This window comes from Poecile atricapillus, chromosome 4 (assembly GCF_030490865.1).
Source record: "Poecile atricapillus isolate bPoeAtr1 chromosome 4, bPoeAtr1.hap1, whole genome shotgun sequence".
NCBI lineage: Eukaryota > Metazoa > Chordata > Aves > Passeriformes > Paridae > Poecile > Poecile atricapillus.
In genome coordinates this window covers 53136624-53150387 of record NC_081252.1, presented here as the reverse complement: position 1 = coordinate 53150387, position 13764 = coordinate 53136624, and the positions used below count along the sequence as shown (strand labels likewise).

The window sequence follows — 13764 nt, the reverse complement described above, 5'->3', positions numbered from 1 at the left end:
GAAAGAAAAGGTTATTGCATGATGTTTCTCAGGGGACAGCTACTCAAGAAATCACACTCCAGCACTCTCTGTGTGATATTCTGACAAACAACACAATCCTACCTTCCAAGTCCTGCTTTGAATACCAGGAAATAGGTCTGCTAAGGAATGGGTAAGAGGAATGCTGTGCATTGTTTTAAAAGCACATACAGGCCACAGGTTCTATACAAAACAGATCCATTACAGCAAAGGGTTCAGATACTGAAAGAAGCCAATCTAGGGGGATGGAAATTAAAAATCAGTCTGTAAGACTGATGGATGTCATATTTTAGGAAATCACAATTGAATATGCACACAAATTCTGTGTATATATTTACATATATAATGCAAATTTATCGTTTTTCACTTTGCCAGCATTCAAAGTAGTGACTGGCAGCATCACCTATTGGACAACAGTAGCAAAACACAATTCAAACAAGCAACCAAAGTGCCAGCCAGGCCATTAGGAAGTTGTGCTGCTGATTTCTGGAAACACCTACAGAGACTGCACTTTCATTTTCTGTACTAGGAACAGCTATTGGACATGGATCTCTCAAGTCAGTCTTTCTGCCTCTTGGAGAAAGCACAATACCATCTACTAACCACACCTCTTGTATCATTGCATGTTTGACCTTTCTGAAGGCCATCAACAATTCCTAACCATTAATTTCCTTTAATAACTACCAACAGCTTTTAAAATTAGGTATTTTTATTTCAGGAAGGTTTTTTCCCAAGCCTTAGTACCTAAGGGACCTTATCCATCCTTTCAGTTTTGTCTGGCAGTGCTCACATCAAGGAGCTGTCCCCTCCACCTGCCTTTGTTGAGGCAGAGAGCCACCCTGCTTTCCAAATAATTCACTCCCCCATCATCTCCGCTTGCTGGCGCAGGATTAAAGTTTTCCGGGAACCGGAAAGACAAGCATAATCCCACAGACAAGAGGATGTCCTGCCTGCACTCTAGCCGTGCTGCATTTTCTGTGGTTTTACCACACTTAGACCTGATATGCTCAGATATCTGGGAAGTCCTGTCCTGCTCAAAAAATCTGGCAACTCCATCGTTTCTCCCTCCAACAAATTCTCAGGACTCAAATTCTTGTTGCATGCAGACATTCTTGCTTGCATTTCTCTGTCCTGTATACTTTCCGGCTGCCTTTGCGCTTCTAATTTCTCCCCTAACAAGTTTTGATTTGGATGCTTTCCCTCTTCTCCATAACTGAGAAGTCCTTCATGAGGGCTTTTCTTTTTCTTGGTCATCCTTTCCAGGTACTGTGCCACCCACCTGCTTAGTTGAGGTTCCCATACACCACTGGAGGATGGATGCTATTTTTTCCCACTGTTCTGGAGCATATCACCACTGTTAATCACTTCAACAAAATTCCTACTGTTCAAGGCTTTATTATGCAGACCCTAACTCATCAAAAGCATGTTTTTCCTGAAATTTAGCGTTTCAGCACTTTTGCAGCCCGATCACATAGAGCAAGCTGAATTAAAAACATTCATGGTCCCCTGCACAGATGATATATACTTTCTCAGTAAAGCACACATGCTTTTTACATTTATTCTGTATTATGTTAATGCAGATTTTGTTCACCAAGCAGTAACAGAAAACATCTGTGCATAACTGTGCATAAGCCCCATATATATTTTAACACAAAGGAAAGCACTGTCTATAGCACTTGAAAGTTTGTTTAAAATACAGTTCATCCACTCAATGCAGCTATCTGAGCTGGTATCAGTTAACGATCTCAATTTTACTCGCTCATTGGTAAGGATTTAAGTTAGAAGTAATGTTGCGCATTAGAAAAGAAGAACTGTGGTGCTCTGAGCCTCTGGGGCTGCAGCAGGTTGGGCTGTGTGCCAGAAGGAAGCCTGGCAAGCTAAGGAGCTGTGGGAGTGCAAAGGCATTACGAGATCAAAGCAATCATCACTGGGAAACACATATCTGCCTGTAAAGCCTGAACCAAGAGGGCAGTATTTCAGACATATATTCTGAGCCTCACTTACACCTAACCCTCAACACACCAAGATCCATGAAAAGTATTTTTCAAAGCTGACTGTCTGGTAAAAACAGTATTTCTAAATGAGAAAGTACTTATTTCTTCTTAGTTCTTATTTCTTTCTGTGGGAAGGTTTGCAAGCACAGCTAGGTTTTCTGTAGTAGCATTTCACCACTACTCTCCACTTTCATCTTCCTTGTATCTTGTAGGAATGAACACAGCACTGCTGCAGCCTGTCCAAGAACGGATGCAAAAATTGGAAGCCGAGTCAAAGCAGAACCAGATTCTCCAGAAAAATGTTGTAATATCTGCATTTGCCAGCTCTCAATTAGTGTGAAGAGCTACAACTTCTCTTTCCAAACTGATGTATCTGCTAAACCCCAAAAGCTTGTCAACTGTCCAGACAGAAAAACAAAACCCAAACCTACCACCTTCTAGATCTTGCTGGTATCCTTCATTAAATACTGAAAAGTAAGAGAATGACTTTGTATTATTATTCAAGACAAAAATTCCCAGTTTATCCATTTTGTCCGTTTGCATCTTAATGATGTAATCTAAACTCCCTGTGTTCTACCCTTCCAAGAAAGCAGGGAGCACAGCAGAACCCACCTACTGCTTGAAGACTGGGATTTCAGGCCAAAGCTGTTTCTAACTGCCATGGATACTAGAAAGCCCTCCAAAGACAAGAGACAAACAAACCATATTATGCAGGATTTGTAGCTTTACTTAAGTGAAAAAGTATTTGAAACCCATCTGTAGCATACTGAGATATGGACAGCCTTTCTGGATGTTAAATGACAGAGACACCACCCACCCTGCATCTGAATCCAGTTTTGTACTAATGTCAGTCACCCAAATCTCTTGCATAAACAGAAGACTAGTGAGACAGACTCTCGTTAGGGCTCTTTGATACTTTCTGCACAGCTAATGAAGACAGTAATTTAGAATAATGTAAGCATATTCCTGGATGTCTTCTTCCTTCACAACCCATAGTACTGACAACTGCCAAAAAACAGCATAAACTTTTCCTAAGCTGAGCTGCAACATGCCATATTTACCTGGGACAATGCAGTGCAAAGGATTCTCAGCATCCAAAAAAGAAAAATATATTAACTAATTGGGAGAACTTATTCTTAAGGAAAAAATAATTCATAATTAAATATTTAAACATCTATCAAAATAAACAAAATAATTTCATGTTGTTGCTCATGCTTTCTAGTCCTAACTCAGCCATGAATAATTACATTAAATATTGTATAATTCCATTAAAAAAGCAATTTATTTAGTACTTTCTAAAAACCTGGTAATTTCTAATTCATGGTAGCTTTTTCCATTTTTTGATTAATTGGATGAGTATGGGGACAGTGAAATACCACCTCAAGACAATCAACCAGCTATGATTCAATTGTTTCTTTTTAGGTCTCTCCTCTCCACAACACCCTCTTCCTGCACATGAGGCAAAAAGGACCTTTTGTCCTTTGGGCAACTGCTATCAATATAGCAAGAAATTTATTTATTTTTGAAAATATTATATACTAAGGTAGTGCAAAAGGATGAATCATGTCCTCCACTACCCAGTACTACATCTTCTGTTACCAGTGGCAAAAGCAACGATGAATGATGGAAGCACTGGGAGCATAAGCACAGCCTTTGCCAGCTGCAAATGGAGAAATTCCCCCAGCGTTTCCTTTTCAACCTATTACTACAAAAACCAAGCACCAGAAAATTAACCTGATTTTGTGAATAACGTCTTCCATAAACAAGCAGGTATTTTTTCCAGTCCTAGTCATTCTGTGATTTTAAGTGACAGTAACATAACAGGAACTTTTTGACAGATGGTGCTGATTAGTAACTTGCATGGCAAATCAATGTTTTACAACAATACTGCTCCATTCCCAAGTAGGAGTCGAAGCTCTGTCCAGTAGGTATGGAGACTGAAGAACAATAACCCGGAAAGACAAGTCACATCTTTAGTCCTGTGTATTACAGACTGCTGAGTTTCCTTGATTAACATACATGAAAACCAAGAGGACCAAGACCAACCCTGAATCCTTCCAGAAGCACTTAAAAGACGTCTTTACTGGACTAACTAAAACATTCCCATCTCACAAAACTACATACAAGCATGACACTAGCCCTTGCTAGCTAGAGTCCCATCATTCTCTTTGCACAAAGACTAATTTAATAAGAAATATGCCGCTGGAGGGTAGCTTTATGCAGGGGCAGAAAAAAAAAACAACAACAAACAAAAACCATCCAAAATCATAAAGACCTCTGAAATTCTTCCGAGTGAGAAGTAAGAAAGTTCTCTAGGAAAATTAACATGCATCATGAAAAAACACTTTCTAAATCAATGTCTAGGTACTAGTATTTATCTTCTCTCTGCATATTAACCAACCAGCTTAAGAGGAAACATACAGAATAAGATGTTGGATGCAGCTGTGCATCCAACAAAGTAAAGCAAGACTTTAAGGCACATGTAAATTTGCTCAGTGGCTGACAAGGCTGGCATGCAGCTGAAAGCTGTTCCACATCACCTCCATCCATTAGGACTGTACTAAGTAACACTCTTGTAAGGATCACATTAGCAAAGGGTGCTGTTGCATTTCAGAAACGTGGAAAGGCAATACTGATGGAAAAACTTCCTGCCTCTATCAGCAAACAGTGCAGTCTCTCCACAGGGCTCTGCCAGTACTACTTGTATAGCACAAGCATAGAGACATACTCAGCCCAAGTCTTCCAGCCAACAGCACTTGCTTTATGGGCAGACAATTCCAGACTTCTCACATACCTTATTTCAGAAGACAAGAAACACTGTTGGCTTGCTAGGTACTGGGAAATGCACCCACAGCCTGGTAAATTCATGTGAGAAGGAAGGGAAAGCCATGGTATCAGATGCTGCTGGAGAGCATAACACCAGATAATCTCTCCACATACACAGCCTCAGCTGGAGCCACAAAAAGCTCTGCAGCTGTGGGCCTCCCCCCACTCCAAGACCCACAGAGAATCATCTGGATACATCACAGGAGACTGCACTTCTGCACTGCACAGAACACTGATATCCAGCACAAGTGTCTGCATTAACAGACAGCACTACTGACAGCACAGAGGAACAGCACTACTGTGAAACACCTCTGCTGAGTACAGCTTTCTCCCACATCAGGTGGCAGAGCAAGTTGCAGTACAGCTAATCTGAAAAAATGGATAAACCAAGAACTCTTGCTGGAGTACTAGAAGAACTGGACCATCCCTGTTCATGAACATCATGATAAACACAAAGCAAATACTGCATAGAAATACAGGTACCTCCAGTCTCTGTGCTGAAACTTCAGTTTATGATGTGGGACAAGAAAGGTTCAGAAAGAGTGCCCCCACCCTAGAGGATCACCAGCTATAGAGCAGATTACTTACTCTTCCCAGCTTGTTGGTGGAAAGAGCACTGTACAAGAGCACCAAGCTCTGGAGCACCAGCACCCCCTCAGGTCTCTGCAGAAATCAGGCAAGCTGCAAAACAAAACCAAATCATGTGTTTTAATTTATGAAGAGTCAAGAGGGATTAATAGCAGATTAATCCAGGTGCTGGATACCAGAAGAAAATGTCCCGGCCATTCTCTGTGCCAGTGGGGGCCACAAGGCAGCAGGAGCCTGGCAATTAGAGGAGCACTGCCAGTGACTAACACAAGCAGCCCCCGTCACTTTACATCCTTAAAGCCATCCGCGTTCAGCAACACGCACACAGGAGAACTAAAAGCAGCAGAGAGGATCCAGGTATCACACTGCATGGATCTTCCCAAACCAAGCAGGTGTCACGATCTGCTGCCAGACTCTGGCAGCTCAGGTACGTAAGAGACGCATTGCAAAGCACGCTTTTAAATTCTCTCTCTCTCTCCACACTGCAACACAGACCTGCAGCTTTCCCCATGCACAAACACTGACTACCATGAAGAAAATTAATCCAGATTATAGACATGAGCCCAGGTTATGAAAAAGCAGCAAGAAGTGCTCAGTAAACAATAAGTTCATAAAAAAATCAAGTTTTCAATTATGCTTGCATTCAGTAGACATGAAGTATATAATTTGATTTTGCAATGTCTGTACACTGAATCACAGTAATTTCACTCCTGGCAAGTGGTTAAATTAATGCTGTTGCATTTGGTACTGAAAAAAATGTATGTTATTTTTCAGTATCAAATGCCACAAATATACCAAAATACAAATAAAACCTCGCACAATGAGGTTATCCTCCCATCAAAAGATGCTTCAGCAGCAGCAACATATTTGTCAGTCAAACTATGTTCTAGGATTCAGGGTGGTATTCAACTTTCTGTTTGTTCCCTCATGTGGAGAAAATAAATATGCAAGACCAAAGATACAAATCTCATCTGTTGTAGAGCTTATATATTTTTTTCTTTATTAAAGCAAAAGCCAGGCTAAATCAAGCCAAATTATATTCAATTTTAAAGAGAGGTGTATATTTTTCTTTGCTCTAACAAAAATCCAAGAAGTATAAATCCTAGAAACCATTATGACAAAACAGATCATTTAAGAGTGCTAAATTTTTTACTTTTTACTCCTGAAAGGAGACATTTTTTCGACAAAAAATAAGAAAAGGTCAGCTGCCAGTTCTGAGATCAGAGGAATGCCTGAAATACAAAATACAGCAAAACAGAAAATTGCAAAACAAAGTTTCATCAACAGACATCTGATCTCTGACCAAATAGGATCTTAACACTGATGGCATAAATTCCTGAAACTGTGCTGCCACACACCCAACATTTTCTATTTCCCAGATGAGAATCCACCACCCTGAGTGTTTTTCCTTCCTCTGAATCCTGCTGAAAACGTCCACTTCTCCACCCACATTTTTACCACATTGCTTGCCTTGAAAATTGGCAGAATTGAAAATGAAGGGAGGAATCTTTTTTCATCCTGTTTATAAACTTTCATATTTCAAGAAAGACTCAGATGGCCAAGAGTGGAGCCAGCTCAGCCTCCCAGACCTATGCAAGCGGGAATAACTCATTTAGGACTTTATTAAGAGAAGAAATTTAAAAATTGAAAGGCAGATAACATGCAGGCACTGATACCCTTAGTAGAGAAGTAATTAGCAAATGTTTAATGCCCAGAGATGACAAAATAGTAACATACCATTACCATCCATAAACAACTGGCTGGTTGAGATAATAACAGGTCCAAGTTAAAAAAATTAAATTGTCCTTATTTTTTTCTTTTGCAAAAATGGGGCAACAGCTACATATATTTGAAGTGGGATTTCTGGGTACTTGGATTTCTATAGGACACAGACCTGCAATCCTGTCCTTACCCAGCCTAAGAAAGAAGTGGTATCATGGGAGCCAGCGTGAACCCTGATCTCGGGAACATCACAGAATTTCAGCTAGAAATAACAAAACCAAACAGAAACCACCAGTCAGCACAGAAAAAAATTGGGAGTTATTACTCTTCTTGAGAAGCTAGAGCAAAGCTTACTTTTGTACATGTCTCAAAACAGAGACAGACATCTATCAGCTAGACTCCCCATGGATTTGTAACATTTAAACTCAGGCCAGATTACTTTTTTGAGGTCTAGCAGGAATTTACCAACCTAGGAATCCCTGCAGCTTTCTCCTTCTTCCCCACTGCAACCTGTGTTTGCGCCTGGTGGCTTCCTCATAACAGCTAAGAAGGTTAACTGGTTTTACAGCTCTTCTTTCCAATTCCTTGTTATTGGTAAGGAACTTGAAAGTTCAGCTTAATACAAAAGAGGCAGGTTTCAAACCATCAAATTTCAGCTGGAGTCAGTCAGTATCAAAATCAGTTCTATACTTTAGTAACTCTTTCTCTGAAGCACACACACTAGATAAATGGTGGGTTGCTCAGCAATGGCATGGTATTTTTATTTTTGTCTTTAAAGAATAAAATAAAATGCACCAGCAAGATTTTCAGATGTTTCTGTTGATGTTAAATAAGGAACTCTGATTTAAATCCACTTACATCTAAAAACTGACACAAAAAACCCAAAAATATTCATCAACTCTTCTCCCCTGCCCAATGGGCAACTGCTTCTCAGATGGGCTTCAGAAAAGAGCAGACCGGCCCTGGGGGTAGCATATCTGTCCAGGGAGAGCAGCAGATAGTCTTCCACTTCTTCACACTGAAAGCTCATTCTATATGAAAATAAATCCATCTATTTGAATCAGGGAATACAAATTCTAAGAATTCTGTCACTCTGGTGCACTCTTGCATCCATTACAGTAAAGGCTATATATTGCTATCGGACTGCAAACCTCTTTGTTGGGCAGGCTGAAAGGGTGTAAAAGCAGTAACATCCAAGTCAGTAGGAATCCAATTGTTCTGGTAAAAATAACTTCACAATTCCTGCACTTTAAGACTGGCAGCACAGTTATGAACTCACGTGTGAGATTGAGGATATTACATGTGTATGGTATTCATCACAGAGCTGAGTGAACTGGTATCAGAACAAATCTGGTGACAGTTTTCATACTGCAGCTTCCTCTGGGCACACACAGACATGCAGACATGCCACATTCACATTATCAGACTGGGAGCTCTGCCTTAAATTGTCCTTTAAACAGGAATCCCAGGATCCTATATATCCCTCCATTAATATTCACCTCTTTCAATTTCTTAATAGAAGAAAGAAGTCATCCAATGTAACATCAATAATTAATAAGTACATCATGGCTATCTATTTTAGGGATATATTTTTCTCTTTCCTTCTAGAAACATTAGCAGTGTCTAACTTCAGTCCATCAGACAGCCTCCCAATAAGCCCTATGCAAGCACCCCAGGATCCCAGTCTTCTGGGGTTTGTTTCCAAAAGGAGAGCTTCATTTTTTATGAGGCTTCTAGGGGTCTAAGTCTGGAAATAGCTTAAAACCAAACAAACCTCAACAAAACAGCCTGACAACCATGGGAGACTCACATAACATAATGATGGCTAAAAAACTCACTGAAGATGGGATGAAGGAGAAGGCTGCTGAAGGAGATGCTCCAAGAATTCCTGACACTTTTAGCATCAACTTTTATCTGCATCCAACTTCTTTTGGCAGTAGTTTTTGCCGAATCCACAGAAAGAAGCATCAAACACATTAATTCACTTACTGCCCTAGAGGGCCAAAAGGAAAATTGCATCACTTAGATGGTTTTACCTTCCCAAATTTTTGAAGGTCAGGAAGAAGCATTTCTTTCACAATTAGTGGATAAAACACTGAAATGCACATGGCACTGTTTTATTTATGAACACTGACAAGTCCAACAAAACCGAAGAGATTTGGTGTTCCACTGTTGGCAGGAGGGGCCTGTCTCTTCCCCTTCCAGGTTAAAAAGCATATTCTGGACACCATCCTGGAAAGCCTCAAGCACTTCTGGGACATGGGCACATGTCTTTTTCTCCCTGCTCCCCACTCCCCACAATGAAGACTCACCAGGGGTCACTGCAGAGGAGACTGTGAGCAGGGAAAGTCCCAGAATTTATGAAGGATACCAAAGATATCCTCCTTTCATTTTGTGATTCTTTTATTTAAAAATACCCAAAGCAGAAAATGAAATGTGGGTTTTGTTCTTCCTTTTAAAGTTTTGATCAGAAGGCAGCACACATGGGCGGGACTAAAACATTTACGCCACTCTGGCCCAAAACTGTATTTTTGTTTTAGCAAATCCTCCTCACCATTGCCCTCAAAACATTTATGCAGACCTTCATATCACCAGTGACTGCTCCCAAACACCAGCGTATTACTTCAGTCCTCTGGCTGCACAACTTTTACTGCTTTTCTCAAGTCTTACTGTTTGCTGAAGTGTGCTGCACAGACACCAAAATCAGAAGAAAGCAAAGCACTGGGTGACCTGAAGCAGAATTAATCTTCAGCCTTGGAGTAGTTAACATCTCCCAGTGCACAGCACTGGCTTCAGCTCACGTGGTCCTACCATACTGTGCTCTCCAAAAGCCCACTTTGAATTGTCTTCTGCCACTACAGTTACACATAAATCACATAAACCTTACCATGAAAAGCTTTCATGGAAACACCCTACACTTACAGCATGAGAGAATTGGTATTTTCACTGGTGAGTAATTCAGCTTCCTAAGGGTGAACCAGAGCCAGGAGCTGTTCCAGAGAGACATGTGCTGCTCTGGTGTGAGGTCTCAGCACACATACATCCAGTGTGCAAAAGCCACTGCAATAGGGGCAGCTTAGAAACATCCAGAACACAGCCCCCACCCCTTCAGGGCCCTGCCTGAAGCAGGTTTGCAATGTGCTGAGCATCGTCCCAGCAGCACAACAAAGCCTTGTATCCCACTTTCTGTCCCCAAGTCCACTCCTCTCCAGCTTTCGGTATCACTGCAATCATGACTCACAACAAGAGCCAGACAATTCCTGTTAATACAAAAATGTCTGAGCAAACATCTGGGCTGAGGCTGACAGTCTCTGGGATATTCTGCCAAAAGCACAGCACGATCAACACGGGTACGTTATCGCTCAATAGCAACTCTTCAATCAAGTACCACTGCAGCATATTTTCCCCCCAGCGGATGGCAATCAAACCATATTTTCTGTTTCCTCATCTGTCCTGACCCAAATTTTAGAGCTTGCAAAAGCCCAACACACAATTTGATGATAGCACTTCAGCAGCAAAACAAGTATGTATTGAAAACACTTAAGCAGCTGAGTTAAAAAGAATTTTAAAAACCTTAAAAGTGGAAACAAAAACTTGAATCAATATTTGAAAACAAAGCAGTCTGAAATTCCACCCAAAAAAATCTTATTCTTAGCACAAGGGGGTGCAGCACGGCTAGCTAAACAATTTTCCAGTATCTTTTAGGAATATCTTTCACACATGCATCATATTTGAAAGAAGGAATTGAAAGCTAATATATGTGACAGAGACCAACTGTGAGGGTTAGAAGCAACTGAAGATACTCTTCCATAAGCTGCCTAGGGAGAAAGACATCTCCAAATGATCTGACTTCTTAGCAGACACACCATACTTGAGAACAGGTTTTATCTGTCACTTACAGACCTGTGGGTGATGAGTATTCAGGTCACACACACACACCTCTTCTGCAGCAACCCACAGCACAACTATTCATGTGATAAACACCCACGTCACAGTAGAAGCCAGAGGCAATGAATAATGCAGGAGATCCAGTCACTCTACCACATAGCATACCCATGGGATATGGAGGCAGCGTTTTAGCTTAAGTCATCCTTCCCCCTCCAGGGCACAAGCATGCTCTTTAGTAATTCTCTCTCCACCTCAGCTTCTGCATATACATTAAAAAGTCAAACCCAGCAAACCAGGACAAGTAGTTACAGAAGAAATAGGGACACAGAAATGCAATACACCCTCTCACGAGATCACATGAAAATATTATCTGCTCAGCTCAAGAGCTCCACAAACCAGGAATTTTCCCCAAAAAGGTAGTCCTTTGTTGACACTTCTCAATAGATGTACTTTCTCACCATTAAGACAATAATTTCTCAAAGCATTAGATAAACCAGGATAAATTAAAATGGAGCCACACTCAGCCTTCACTGATAACTGTGCCTGAAAGAAGACAGGTTATTAAATGTGTACTGCAAAGCTGAAAGAAAATCAGAATTTGCAAGTCACCTCTTTTTTAAAAAGGCATTATCATCTATGCTTTAGACACAAATTCTCCCAGTAACTCACTTAAGTTTTAATTCATATTCTGAATACTATTACCACTGTATAATTCTCCAGAACCCTTCTTGATATTCTTTAGTACTTTCCACAGCTTATGCTGCACATGACAAAGTGCTGCATCTTAGAGCATCCTTGAGACCCACCACACCAAGGCAAGGCACAGAGAGAACGGGTATCATGACACAAGGCACGTGGCAATGCCAACTTGGCTTCTCTGGCACACTCTGCCTTCCAGCTTCCTGCTTAGTCAGCCACTCTGCCAGCATGCCTGGCCTTCACACAGCTTTTGCCTTAGCCTGGACATCCATTCACACTGCAGATTTACTGTGCCATTGGAAAGGTGCATCTCTGTCTCACATCTGTGTTGTTGCATGCTATTTCTTTTACATTATTTTCATATACCCAAGAAAATCTGTATAGGAAAGCTGATCTAGCAAGAGACCACACTGTGTTCATTAATGCCCAGGCAGACTCTCAGACTGCATGCCAAAAATGACTGCACTAAAAAACAAATAAAAAGTAATAAAGGCTCATGTCTGTCTCTAATTTCAGTCATAATCAATTTTAATGATGTTGTTACAAGGCCTCATAATTTCGGCTTTAAAGCTAGCTAAAAGACAATAAAGAATTTCTAACTTCAAGAACATGTACTAACAGAAATCATACTGATTCTGCACACCAGAGAAACACACTCAAAACTTTTTTGCCTGTATGTGCTCAGTTGTAAAAAGAGATCATCTAATCTGCTTTACAAGCCTCTCTGTCACTCTGGTTTGCCATGGGACAAAATTTAAAAAAATGTTACAGCACTGTTTTGCCCCACACTAGAAGACCTTATACAAGCCTATGAAAAGTTTGGAATAGACCACTGCAGACAGGTTTAATAGAATTAAGGCAGAACCACTATTAGAAGTAGCTATCAAACCTGTTTTTTCTCCATCACTTAAAATATAACATCTGTTGGGGTTTGGGGGCTTTTGAGTTAGCTTTTTGTTATATGTTTGTTTGGTTTTTTAACAAAACAGGGTCAGATAATATTTGGAATTATTTCTTGCTCAGAAGAATTGGTGGTTAACAGAAAATTCTTTGGCTAGCTTTTTCCTTTATTAATCATCATTGCTGGTGAGCTGATTCACTATCTAGGGTGGATCTCTTAAGGAAGTAAAAATATTTTATCAATTGTTTTTTTTACTTAACACTACAGTTCTAGTGCTATGGAGTATTTTCTCAATTCACTGCCTCTGATAGGGAGCTCTATTAATGGAGCAATCACCTGATTAAAAGAATGAGATTAATTTTCCAATCATCTTCAATAAACACGCTCACATTGTCCCTACAGACACAAAATCTGCTATGAGGCTAAAATCTCTAATCTAATACATTACTTCTACTGTTTTTATTGTCTTTTTTTTTTTTTTCTCCCAGTTTGTGGTCTCTGACAGAAGAGATCCTACAGTTTCTCCTGAGAAAATGATTATTAACTATTATACAAACAATAGGAAACACACTTTTTCCAGGGAAGAGAAATTGGGAAGATAGAAGATACAAACTTATCAGCTACAGAAAGGTCCAGAGAACCACTACCTAAAGTAAAAGCTCAAAGAATGGCTGTTGCATGACAAGAGATTTGGTACTTACATGCCAGAGAAGTATGTCCTGTATCACACATTTGCTTCCTGCATAGACCAATGAGTTCCCATTCTTAGTATGACTCAACTGCAGAACAGTGTTAACTGTGCCTTTACCCAAAGTTACACAAAGTTTTCCTTTACCATCCTATTGGCTTCAAAAGTTATTCCTCTAAGCTTAGCCATATTCTAGCCTGCAACATGCAAGCATACTCTTAATTTAAAAATTTTTTTCCAACAACTGCAGGCAAATCATCAGATCCAAACAACCACATGCCCTGAGACTGCAATCACCAATTCCACTAAAAAAAAAAAAAAAAAATAAAAGAAGAAAAAGAAGTCATTACTCAGTAACAACTTCTGCTCATGTATGATGATATGATGACACCTCCAAGACCTACAATGCATGCTCACAAGTCTGACGTGGCATTTACTTA

The 13764-nt window shown here is 40.2% G+C and overlaps 1 protein-coding gene across 14 annotated transcripts in view; it reads right to left on the bottom strand.

The window, feature by feature from the left end:
- The window catches only part of APBB2 (amyloid beta precursor protein binding family B member 2), a 168745-nt gene that overhangs the window by 110385 nt on the left and 44596 nt on the right, over nucleotides 1–13764 (bottom strand). For 9 of the 14 annotated variants that reach the window (XM_058837859.1, XM_058837857.1, XM_058837871.1 and 6 more), the window contains one exon: nucleotides 5427–5519. The exons of the other annotated variants lie outside the window; for them this stretch is intronic. The gene's annotated coding sequence lies outside the window, so the exon portion shown is untranslated. The remainder of the gene's footprint in view (nucleotides 1–5426; nucleotides 5520–13764) is intronic. 14 annotated transcript variants of the gene reach the window in all.